Consider the following 13185-nt stretch of genomic DNA (forward strand, 5'->3'; position numbering starts at 1 on the left):
ATTATATAAGTTAAAGGTCTACAGGCAAAGAGGTGTGGTGAGGTTGAATCCTGAGGAGAAGCAGCATTATCTTGCCTGGCAACTGCCTCAGGAGAGGCTATTGCTATTTTCTCAGGCAAACATTTATATATATATATATAAGTTTATTAGAATTGGCTCACAGAATTACAAGATAATGTTCCAAAATAGGCAATCTGTAAGCTGGGGAAAGAGAGAAGCCAGTAGCCTGGCTCAGTCCAAGTCCCAAGTCTGAAAGCCTTAAAACCAGGGAAATTGACTGTGCAGCCATCAGTCTGAGGTGGAATGCCCAAGAGTCATGCACCCGAGATGGGTGCACTTCTCAGCATCTGAAGGTCAAACAACCTGGAGTCTGATGCCCAAGGGCAGGAGGAGAGGAAGCAAACCATCTGGCACAGTGGGGAAAGAGAGAGAGCAAGCAGACCCAGCAAGCAAGCTACTTATCACCTTCTTCTACCTGCTTTATTCTACATGCACTGGGAGCCAATTCAATGGTGCCCACCCACATTGAGGGCTGGTCTTCCTTTCCCAGTCCACTAACTCAAATATCAATCTCCTCCAGCAAATACCCTCACATACACACCCAGGAACAGTGCTTCATCAGCCATCTAGGCTCCCTCAGTTCAGTCAAGTTGATGCCTGTTATTAACAACTACAGTCTTCTTTGTCCAAAATTGCTCACAATTGCTTTATAATAAAAATTGAGTCAACTTTCAACAGGATTTTGTAATTGAGTTCTATTCACTAAATCATCTACAGAAACAGTGGAAATGTAAATAATTAGGCAATGCTTAGATAAATAATTGCTCCTCTGAGCAATTGTCTTTTATAAACCCATCAAAAGCAATGTTTTATAAAGTACATAATGCCATAAATTACATGAAGATGATAACTTATGAAAAAGCAAGAAATATGTCATCTGAAAAGGTTTTAAATGTATACAGAGCCAGGCACAGTAATAGAAATTTCACGTCTTCTTACTTATGGGGGTCTGACTCACAGACCCTGACCCAACAACGGAGGAATAAAGTACACTGACACACCGATATTCTGCTTTGCCAGTCCAACTGAGTGTCCGGGCCCCTTAACAGATTCCAAGCAGAGTGCTGTAAACAGTTGCAACCACAGCCCTGACCAGCCAGTGAGACTCACATTTATTTAGTAAGGATTAATTGACAAAGGCTTGAGTCAACCCCACTAGAGGGTAATTGATATTGCAGACTTCCGGAGTAGAAAGCAATTAAGCACCCGTGGTAGATCAAAGGTTAGTCTTAGGACCACATGAGTAAACAAGCTAGTTAGATAAACTCCCCACATTCCTTTGTTTCTACTCTAATTTATTTAATTAAAGGGACAAGGCTGCCTTCAGCCAAGTACTATATGTAAAAACTCCCAGGCCTTCCTAAAGGGTTTGTGTATATTCTCTGTAGCTAAAATTTTTCCCACCATCATGACTGAACCCCCACAATCACTTATTTGTTGGAGCTAAAAATTAAAACAATTGAACCCCTGGTGATAGAGAGTGGAATGATGGTTAGGGATGGTCAATGGGTACACAATATAATTAGGAAGAATGAATAAGATCTAATATTTGATAACACAACAGAGTGACTGCAGTCAACAATAACTTACTGTACATTTAAAAATAACTAAAAGAGTATAATAGGATTGCATGTAACACAAAGAATGGACAAATTCTTGAGGTAATGGATACTCTATTTACCCAGATGTGATTATTGTGCATTGTATGCCTGTATAAAAATATCTCATGTACCCCATAAATATGTACACCTACTATACCCACCAAAATTAAAAATAAATATATAAAATAAAATATATGCTGCGAGATACTGCAGTATTTATTTTATGTGACTTTAATTTACTCTCTTTGCTTATCCATGTGTTAAACAATATTCATTTTTAATAAGCAAATGAAATGATTTATTATAAAAAGACATTATTTCATGAAATAATTTTTGATATCCAAATTATCAACATAAAAATAATAAATATTTAATGTCAATAATTTGTATGATTGTCAACATCCTGAAAATTAAAACAAACATCGATTTAGCATTTGTAGTGGACTGAAATATATCTCCTCCAAATTCATATGTTGAAGCCTTAACCCTCAATGTGATGGAATTTAGAAGTGGGGTCTTTGGTAAGTAATTAGGTTTAGATGAGGTCATAGAGGTGAGGCTTGCATGGTGAGATTAGTGTTCTTATAATCAAAGGAAGACACCAGAGCTCTCTCTGTCTTTCTACCATGTGAGGATAAAGCAAGAAGGCAGCCATCAGCAAGGCAGGAAGTGAGACTTCACCAGGAACCAAACCTGTTGACACTTTGATTTTGGACTTACCAACATCCAAAACTGTGAGAAATAAATGTCTGTTGTTTAAGCCACCCACTGTATGGTATTTTGTTATAGTAACCTTAGCTGATTAAGAGCATTCATTGAAAATCCATGTTATTTCTTTGAATGTGAAAATGTGCTTAAAGGAGCCCTTACGCAATAATGTCCTTTCAAAGCTTTTGCAAGTTTGTTTTTTTTTTTTGCTTCTATATAAATGATTTTCAGAGCATGCAAGTTATAAGGCACACTTGCTTTCCTTTGCAAAAAGAAATCAATGCTGGTGGAGTGCATAGGCCAGTGGATAGGAGTAATTTTCCTATTTGACTTTTGATTTTGAAAAGAAATTATATAAAATGACATTCAGGAGAGTGTAAAATCATTCACAAAGCTTCACCTGTTTTGACCCCTAGAGCAGATATTTTGCAAAACTGTTCTAGGGTACAACTTTCTTTTTATATGGAAAAAGAAACCATATTATTATTTTTTGAGTGAAAACATAAGTAAAAAGAAAATGTGAATAAGAAATGTAAAAATTCTGTTTCACTTTTCATAAGTAGGTAGTAATATTTTTTGTGATGCTTAAGCAAGAGAAGGTCATTTGAAGGCTATGATTTTAAGGCAATTATTTGTCTATGAGAGCATAGTGGATTTATAAAGATAAATGCTTTATATAAATGGCCCTTGAGAAGACTAACGAACGGTACATTGTATCATCTGCTATTACTTTATATGATATTCAACTAATTTAATACACAATAACTTATATTGTCTTTTAAAAATTATAAATTTTTTTGCACTCCCTTCTGATACCTGCTCAAGGAATATTATGATTACATTAGAAAATCAAGTTGGACATTTTTGGATTTGAAATGTGTCATAAGAGAATTCTTTTCCATTTAGCATTTGTAGTGGACTGAAATGTATCTCCCCCAGATTCATACATTGATGCCTTAACCACCAATGTGATGGAATTAAGAGGTAGGGCCTTTGGTAAGTAATTAGGTTTAGATGAAGTCATAGAGGTGAGAATTGTATTTTAAATACAATTCACATAAATGTTGAATTGTATTTAAAAAATAAAACTAAAGAGCGTGTTCTCCATTTAATTATCTTATGGAATAGATTTATGTTTATTCCATTATGCATTTTATAAAATACCCATTTGCCCTGTGATGTGGAAAAAACAATATTTAATAGATAATAAAATCCCTTTTTAGAAATATTTCTGAAGAATGCAATAAAAAATATATAGCATTTGAGGCAAGAGAGTTCAATTAGATGGAAAGACAAAGCTTAATTAAAAATAATGCCTTCCTTATATATATATACTAGAAACTACCAGTTAAAAAAGAAAAATAATTCACATTAGTAAAAATGACTATAGCAATACTACCAAGTGACTAAATGAATGTAACAAAATGTTCAAGATATTTAGCTGCATACATCAAAATGTAAAAGAACGCTTAAGAAAATTTGAGTAAATGAGAGAGAATTTGTATTTTGTGGTTCAGAAGACAATATTGTGTAATGTCAATACTCAATATTTATCTGTAAATTCAACCTAGCCTAATCAAAATAGCAACAAGATAATTTAAAGACCTTGGCAAGCCAATTCAAAAGTTAACATGGAAAAGTAAATGTTCAAAATAATATCTCAGAAAAAAATTTTAATAAATTTTACTCTTCTTCTGTAAGTAGAAAAAAATGGATATTTTAATTTTTGGTACATCATCCAACACATGAATTATTTACTTGGAAAAAGATTTACTTGGAAAAAGTAATGTTGGGAGAAATATTTATTTTTTTCTCACATCTTTTACACTATTTTATATTCTCAGTAACTATGCATCATATGTAAATGATATTGACATTAGAGGTAATAAATTATACATATATAATTTGTTATAATTTATATTAACTGGTCATATAAGACAAATTATACATATAAAATATATATTACACATGGAGAGCACACACACATATATAATTACAGTTTGGACATAGTCATTAAAATAAAATATTACCATAGAAATTAAGTGTATGCATATGTTTGTACCTAAGTCAAATTAAAATGAGCTGCTATATATAAATGATTAATTTTTTTACATCAGCCTTTACATTTTAAGAAGTGTTGAATTATAGTCTAATTTTAGTTGCTTGAAATTGACTTCACAAAGCTTTATTTTGAATCTCACAAATATGTCAATATTTTGTAGATACTATTTTATAAAATTTAATCTACTGTTTTACTTATAACTATAGCTTTTATGTTTTCATTTTATAGACAGTGATTACCTAGATCCCCTTAACAATTCAAAACTAATAGACTCCATATCTTGTTTCGGTATACATTATGGACAGATTTTAATTGAACAAATGACTTGCTTTTCTGTCTACCATGGTTTTACTCAGTCCGTGACTATTTCTACTAATTTAAATGATCATATTGACATAAAGTCAATTATCTTGAAGTGCTTCTGTATCTCTCATATGGCTTGGCTGTGTCCCTACCAAAATCTCACCTTGAATTGTAATAATTCCTATGTGTCAAGGGTGGAGCCAGGTGGAGATAAAAGAATCATGGTGATGATTTCTCCCATAATGTTCTCATGGTAGTGAGTAAGTCTCAGGTGGTCTCATTGGTTTCATAAATAGGAGTTCCCCTGCACAAGCTTTTTTTGCCTGCTGCCATGTAAGATGTGACTTTGCTTTTCCTTTGTCTTCTGCCATGATTGTGAGGCCTCCCCAGCCATGTGGAACTGTGAGTGCATTAAACTTCTTTTACCTTATAAATTACCCAGTCTCAGGTATGTCTGTATTAGCAGCATGAGAATGAACTAATAACAATCTAAAATATCCTATTGAAATTAGTAAATAGTTGCATTTCTCCTTTTTAATATATACACAGATTTGCACCTATTCTATAAAATAGTCATCTATGTATAATATTAAACCTCTTTGAAAATATAAAGTAGAAACTCATGTTGGTCAAATTCCACCAAAAGATTAGAACAAAGTCACCATGGTGACCCCGCCGTGTGATCCTGTCTCTGGCTCTGAATTCCTCTTTCACTTGAGGTTTCTCACTATTTACCACTGCCATTATCAGGCTGTTTCATAGACATAATCCATTCTAATAATGAAACACAATCTTTCCCTTCTATGCTGAAGAGAGGTGCACAAAGTTATGTTCAAACATATGTAATAATGCCACTGAGGGGTACTTGACTTCAAAGTCTCTTGAACCTTCAGTGAAGAAAGCCTGGAAAGGAAGTGGCAGAGTGCAGCAGAGCTCACCCTGTGTAGACTGCTTTTGTCTAATACATATGAGAGAACTTAAAAATGTTTGTGAAAAAACTGAATTATAAAAAAAAATTAACAATATAAACTTTCCTTCTCAACATAAGTTCCAGAAAGTTCAACACACCTTTGTATATGATGATACCAGCCATTAAGTCCAGGCCTAAAGAACTGAGGGTTCTAAGAATTTAACCATGTGAATGCAGTAGTTTTTTCATTATTAACTGTAAAAGGGGTGTGTTTTACAAACGTTTCAAGATTAGGAAACATAAATGAGTTAGAAAGAGACAAGTCAGTACTGTATAGGGGCTGCTTAACAATTTCCCATTGAAATTCTCACAAAATTATCCTTGCTTGATGAGAGGAATGAGCAGGACCATTATCATGGCAGAGAAGGACTCTTTGGTGAATGTTTCACAGGAATTTTTCTGTGAAAGCTTTGGCTGTCTCAAAACTCTTTTATAATAAACAAAGTTATCATTATTTGGCCCTCTGGAAAGTCAACAAGCAAAATGCCTTGAGTATCCATCCCAAAACACTGTTGTCATGTGACCTTTGCTCTTGACTGGCCTGTTTTTGTCTTGACTGGACCATTTCCATGTCTTGGTAGCCATTGTTTTGATTGTGCCACTACACCCTCAAGATCGTATTTGTAAAGCTATGTTACATCTCCTGTTAAATTATTCAAAGAAATGCTTCACAATTTTGAACCCACTTGTTTAAAATTTTCATTGAAAACTCTATTCTTGTCTGCAGCTGATCTGGGCATAACAGTTTTAGCATCCATTGAGTGGAGAGTTTGCTCAACTTTAATTTTTCAGTAAGAATTTATGTGAACTAAATAAATTGAGATGTTTATAGTGTTGGCTGCTGTTGCTGCAGTTATTCAGTGATCTTCTTCAATTAGGGCAAGAACAAGACATTTTTCTTGCACGTCAATATGGATGGTCTGCCACTGTGGACATTATGTTCAAGGTCTCATCCTTTCTTAAAACTAATTATTCATTTTAAACTGCTGATTTCCTTAGGGCATTGTCCCCATAAACTTTTTCTAAAACATTGATAATTTCACTATTCTTCCACACAAGCTTTATCATAAATTTAATATTCTTGTTGGTTCAATTTTAGCAGAATTCATGTTGCTCTGATGGGGGTTGTTTTCAAACTGATGTCTTATCCTTCTTAGTGACTCAAAACTAGATAACATTCAGACATGTTATTACAAGTTAATATAGTTTATTTTGGTGCCATTTTTAAATTCATGCAGAGCTTTTTTCATAATATGCAGTTTCCATGAGCCTTTTGAAGACCCCTTATAGTGTCATTTACAGTAAACCAGATTTCATGAAAAGGTCAACAAGATGATAATGTATTTTCATATCAATTGTTAAAACTTTCAACATTTTAAGTGTCATGAAACTAGCCACTTTCCTAGAAGTTACATAATATCTTACATTATGAAAAAGCAATAATTTGTTCAGTGAGCCTCCTTTAGAATCAACAACGTTAAGCTGTTAAACTGGATGTGCTTTACTGCTACCTTGGTGCAAGATATGATAGAAGGGCTGGGCGTGGTGGTTCACACCTGTAATCCCAGCACTTTAGGAGGCCGAGGCGGGTAGATCACGAGGTCAGGAGATCGAGACCATCTTAGCTAACATGGTGAAACCCCGTCTTTACTAAAAATACAAAAAATTAGCCAGGTGTGGCAGCGGGCACCTGTAGTCCCAGCTACTCGGGAGGCTGAGGCAGGAGAATGGTGTGAACTCGGGAGGCGGAGCTTGCAGTGAGCCAAGATCACGCCACTGCACTCCAGCCTGGGCGACAGCGCAAGACTCCGTCTCAAAAAAAAAAAAAAAAAAGATAGAAGATGCTTAATTAATTTCAAATTTTATATAAGCAACAAATAACTTCTTAGCATAATTAGTATAATAATTACAAGTATGTATCACTGCTGTTATAACCAATCATCAATATTTGAGATAGAATAGAAAAATACCCCTTGCTAATCTGAAATTAAGTATGTGAGGTGACAGGTTACTTAATTCAATTGAAGAAACCATTTTGCAAAGTAAATGTATAAATATCACATTATACTCTTTAACTATAAACAAGGTTTGTCAATCATACCACAACAAAAAATAATAAAATAAACATATTTAATTGGATGTCCTTTTTTATTTGCTAAATCTGACAGCTCTAATGCGAATGTAGCTACTACATCTAGTACTCCTACTGGCTAACTTGTATTGCTGCTTAACATATGCCATGTACTTCTTAAGTATTTTATGTGGATTATCACAATATTTACTGAAATCCTATAGAGTGAATACTATTATTATGTCTTTACCAATGATAAAACTAAAGCATAGAGAAGGCAAGTAACTTGCTAGAAGCCCACACACCAAGTAAGTAGTATGGCTAGTTTCAGAACTAGTTATTTTAAGTTCCAAGCCCACATTATTACAATCTAATGCTTACTGCTTATAATAATTTTTTCCACTTCAAATTATAGTAGAAAATTCCATCGTATAAAAGGTGCTTCAATCAATTGTGCTTAAATTTAGAATTATGAGTTAGACTCTGTGGGCCAGGCTATTTTAGCTGGCTGCCAGTATGGAGAAGACAGTTTGATAGAGGAAGGAAAGAGGATTCAGTAGCTGGGGTGATCTACAGCACAAAGAGAGTATTGTCTCATTTCCATTAGGAGAAGAAAGCCTACTTTCAAAAAGTTTTTGATCACATATTTTTTGTTGACCTATGCACATTTCTGACTCACAAAAGCAAGTATGTATCACCTCTGTTAGAATCAAGCAGACTTTGCAATCAAGACCACTGCCAGCTTATTTCAAGGGAGGAAGGTACTAACCAGATACATAGATTTCAAAATAGTCTTGTTGTGTATTTATACTATAATTTGCTGGATTTCCCATTTACTTTCCTATGAGAAATCTGATGATATTAATCTACAAGGTCAACTCTGTTGAGATTCTGAACAAATTCTGACAAATGTGAACTGTAAATCAGGTCATTTCTACCAGGTATTACTATAGGTGTGGTGACACATTGGCCTGGGCCATAACTCTAAGGAAGTAATTAACACAACCATATTGAATGAAAAGACATAAATACAGCAGTATATAATGTCTTCTCGAGTATTTTATGGAACATATGTGGGTGCTTCCTAATGCTACCCCCACAGATCCTTACTTACAACCTCATTACATTTTCTGCCTCCTTTTTCCCTACCTGCATTTACTATAGTGACAGCTGTTCCTTGTTTTGGCTTCTGCTTCTGGATTCACTCCTGGTACATGGTCACACATCCTTGGTTTTCAGGAGGTTTAATTCCTGCTTTCTGGCATAAGCCACTGCATTCATTCATATTCTGCCATAGGTTCCCAGCAGGGCTTTATTCTCCATCATTTCAAATCAGCTTACATCTATTCAGACAAGCCATTCCAGTCAATTACCCAGCTATAGCCATGGACTGTACCCCTGGTTGGCCCCATGGATTATAGCACATGCAAATCCTCTTCTAGTCAAAATCTATATTCACAGTTCTGTTTTCACACCAAAACTGGATCTTTGCCCTAGCAACAATCTGTATGACTGGAACCTTAACATTCTCACTAGTGCCTGGCAGTTCTGTAGAAGACAGTTAATATATTACAATGTCTCAAATCAACAGACTGGAACATCTGAACTATTTCTATCATAGCCAATGACATGGACTGAAATTATTTGGATATCAACAGAAACTCAAAAGAATCTTGTAATATAAAAACGTGACCCCCTGCTATCTCTTTTTACCTCTCATTCTCGTACCTTAAAAAGAAGAATGCAGTCAGATCAAGACCTTTAGTCTAAACTTACTTCCCAACTAATTAGTCTTCCATTCTATTAAAGCTTCAAGTAGCCCTATTAACATTTTCCTTCAGCAATTCTTCCACTTTGCTTTTTCTTTTCTCTCTCTCTTTTTCCTTCTTTCTACTTTTTATGTTTTCTTACAGTTTTTAAACTCTGGTGTAAATATTTAAGTAACAGTATCACCAAAACCAAAACATTTAGTCAAAATATACTTGTTTTTGCAGGGTTTTAAAATATCTTTTAGAGTAAAGAGACCACTATTTCAAGTAAAATGTCATTTTGTAAAAATTCCATTTTTTTTCTGAGGGGCAGGATATATCATTTTTATTTTTATTTTTATTTTAGCTTTGTTGCTTTTGGGATTTTACTTTCACTTGTAACTTTACTGATGATCTCTACACTACTTGTGGAATAACTCAATAACTTTGCTTCCTCAGTTGCTCCATTTTTTGCCATATAGACTACAAGATATTCCATATTTTTGGCCATCATTTCTATTAACTGCCTTTTTAAAAATACTGAGAGTTGCTGCTTTAGGCCTTAATTGTTTAAAGTGTTTCCATTCTTGTTCAAATAAGCATATTTTTTAACACTTCCAATCAAACACATTGTGAGGTTTATCTTCTAGAATCCCCAAAATGAGACATTTTCTGAAATATTGAGAATGACCTCTTCTTTGTATGGAGGTCCTGAATCACATAAACAAGATATTGCTGAAATCTGAGAGATGTGTAATTTCATTCTGCTCCCTTTGCTGTGAAATATAGAACCATTGGTGTCATGAAATCGAAGAAGGATAAAAATGAAGGTCTTTACTGATAGAAGCATGTGCAGTTTATATTAGATTAAGAGGGATGGAAACAGATCTGTAGTTTTTGAAGTACATGAAAAACTACAGTAGCACTGACGATACTGGCAGGTCAGGGCTGTAAATGGAAATAACTACTTTAGGGACAGACTGTTCAAGACCCATATTGAGAACCTGTGTGTCGCATATTTCCAGAAAATCAATTTATTTTCAGTAACTTGGGAGCGCTATGGTTTATGAAATATAGTTATAGTTCAACTGTCAGCACAAAGCAAAATTTCAAAGTGAGTTCACCAGTGTTGTTTTGCTCCTCTAGGAGAAAAACACACCAGACACTTTATTTCACTTTGCACTTTTCAGTTTTTCTGCCTAAATGCACCCACTTGATTTCTTAGTAAATGTGTTCATTCCTTTCAAATTAAAATAATTTCAGCCTTTGTGTGAACTTGTTCATATGACAGATATGAGATGTAAGTAAATTTGTCAAGCTGAATAAAATATTTTAACAAACTGTGATAAAAACAACTTGTTATTGGTCACAGACTAATAAGTTGAAGTAAGGCTCTGTCTACTGAAAAAAGGTACACCTGTGGATATCTTCAGATTGTACTAAATAAATCATTAAATTTCCACTTATAAGTTGATATCCCCTTTAAATACATTATAGTCAACATACAGATATCCTGAAATACCTATTTTAATATTGTATGGTGCATAGTAGTAATGGGAAACATTTGGCAAGCCCTATTAGTTGTGATATTTAAAAAAACAGCTCCAAGAATTATATACTGTATCCTTTCTAATTAATGACTAAACAAATGTCAGTGTGGTATTAAATTCAATTACCATTTATTAGTCATTTTCAATCTGGGAAAACACGTTTTTATACAGTCTCCTGAATGTGCATAGAATGTTATTATAACTTACGAAGTCTGTTTTAAGTAAAATCCTCTTTGTATTATTAATAATAGAGCCAGAGTTTAGTTTACCTGTTGGTATCTGAACAGTTTTTACTTTCCTCCTCCAATAGCACAAACAATATGGTCTTTTATTGACATCTCAAGATCTAAACACAGAGCTAATGGTCTTTGTTTTCTTTCAAGAGGAATATGTAACATACTTATTTAGTTTATGAAAATATTAATAGTTTTGGGTTTCATATGTTTTGAATAATTAAAAATTAAATAAAATATTTTATCACAATTTCGTGAAAAAATTTGTAATGTCATCTAGAATTTGAAGTTATAGCGATAACATCAAATGGTTCGATAATGGAATTTATGTAGCACTTTCAAACAACTCATCAGGAAGAATTAAAACTTTCATTGAACAAAAATATAAATAAAATTGGTTATTTATGAAACAAAACTATTCATAGATTATAGGTGAGAAAATTAGACTGGGTATTTTTACTATAATGATATCTAGTAAAGTGAATAAAAAAGACAATTTAGATGCATAATCTATGTAGAAAGTTTTTTATTTCTGGACTTTTTTTCCTAGAAAAATAAAAGAATAAAAAAGAAGGAACAATATAATTCTATACCTGTCATAAATTGTCAGCCAAGGAAGAAAACATGCACATTTAGTGCAGCGTGGTGCTAAATTTACCCCATTCTCTATAAGCCACATAGTTGACTTGTTAAAATAGTGAGAATTTTTAATAATAATAGTGAGTCTAGATCAAAGTTAAATGAGTAGATATTCTTTATTTTCCCTCCGCTGTATGGAAAGTAGAGCAAAAGGTATTAAAACAATCACTGCTGACTCTCACAGATGGCAAGGTTTCAGGACTCCACAATAAATTGGTGGAATTCACGAAAGTCTGACTTCATTCCCACTTGGGGATGTGTAGCAACTGTCACAACAATGTAGAATAAATGTACAGGATGAATAACAAAATTTCAGACAGGTAAGCAGATAATTGTTATGCTGATACAGATTAAACCAAGTTTTAGTTAAGTCTTCCCACTCACTTCCAACTTCCTAAAAGTCTAGCTTAGAGAACAAAGCCACACAGTGTCAACTAAACTGAGATGGGAGTCAAGAAAAAGTCACTAAAGCTGTGTCAGATGAAATAGTCATATGGTGAAACTGATTCATTTTAACATCAACTAAAATAAAAAGAAATTAACTCACAATCAATTTGAAATTTAAAAAATGAACTCAGCCTGCAAAAGATTATCAAAGGAACTATTTTGGGACAGATTGAAACATTGTATAAATGTTTCAGGTGTAAGAATTGCTGAGGTGGAATATGAAGTCAATTTAAAAAAAAGAAACCTCAATAATGTAATGTCATAATAATATAATTAGCCAAAAATAGATATTGGTGAGCCAAAGAGGGGAAATAAGTATTCAAACAATGCTTTTAGGCATTTACAAATGCATTAAAAATAGGAACAAATAGAAGAGACATCTGAAAAAACATAGAAAAAAACTTGAGAAAAGTACAGTAAACATAAAAGGAAAGGGAAAGAAATTAAAGCAATAAAGAGAAGACATTGGACATAAGGGATAGAAGTAGAAAATGTAAAAATGATATCCAGCAAATCAAACAGAGACAGTGTTTGAAGATAATAAAAGAAATTACTTTGAAATTAAGGAAGATCTGAAACTGCATATCAAAAACTGTTATCATAATTCAGGCAAACATCGAAACAATTTTACTAACACTCAAATATCTGTTGATTCAAGTGTTCAATTCAGAGTCAAAGAATTACTGGTTTCATAGATATATCAGTTAAGAATGAAAATCATAGATCACTTGACTGTACTCGCTTAACTAACTTATTTTCTTCCCCCATATATCAAGAATTCAATACTAATGCA

Source organism: Pan troglodytes, chromosome 4 (genome assembly GCF_028858775.2).
Source record: "Pan troglodytes isolate AG18354 chromosome 4, NHGRI_mPanTro3-v2.0_pri, whole genome shotgun sequence".
NCBI lineage: Eukaryota > Metazoa > Chordata > Mammalia > Primates > Hominidae > Pan > Pan troglodytes.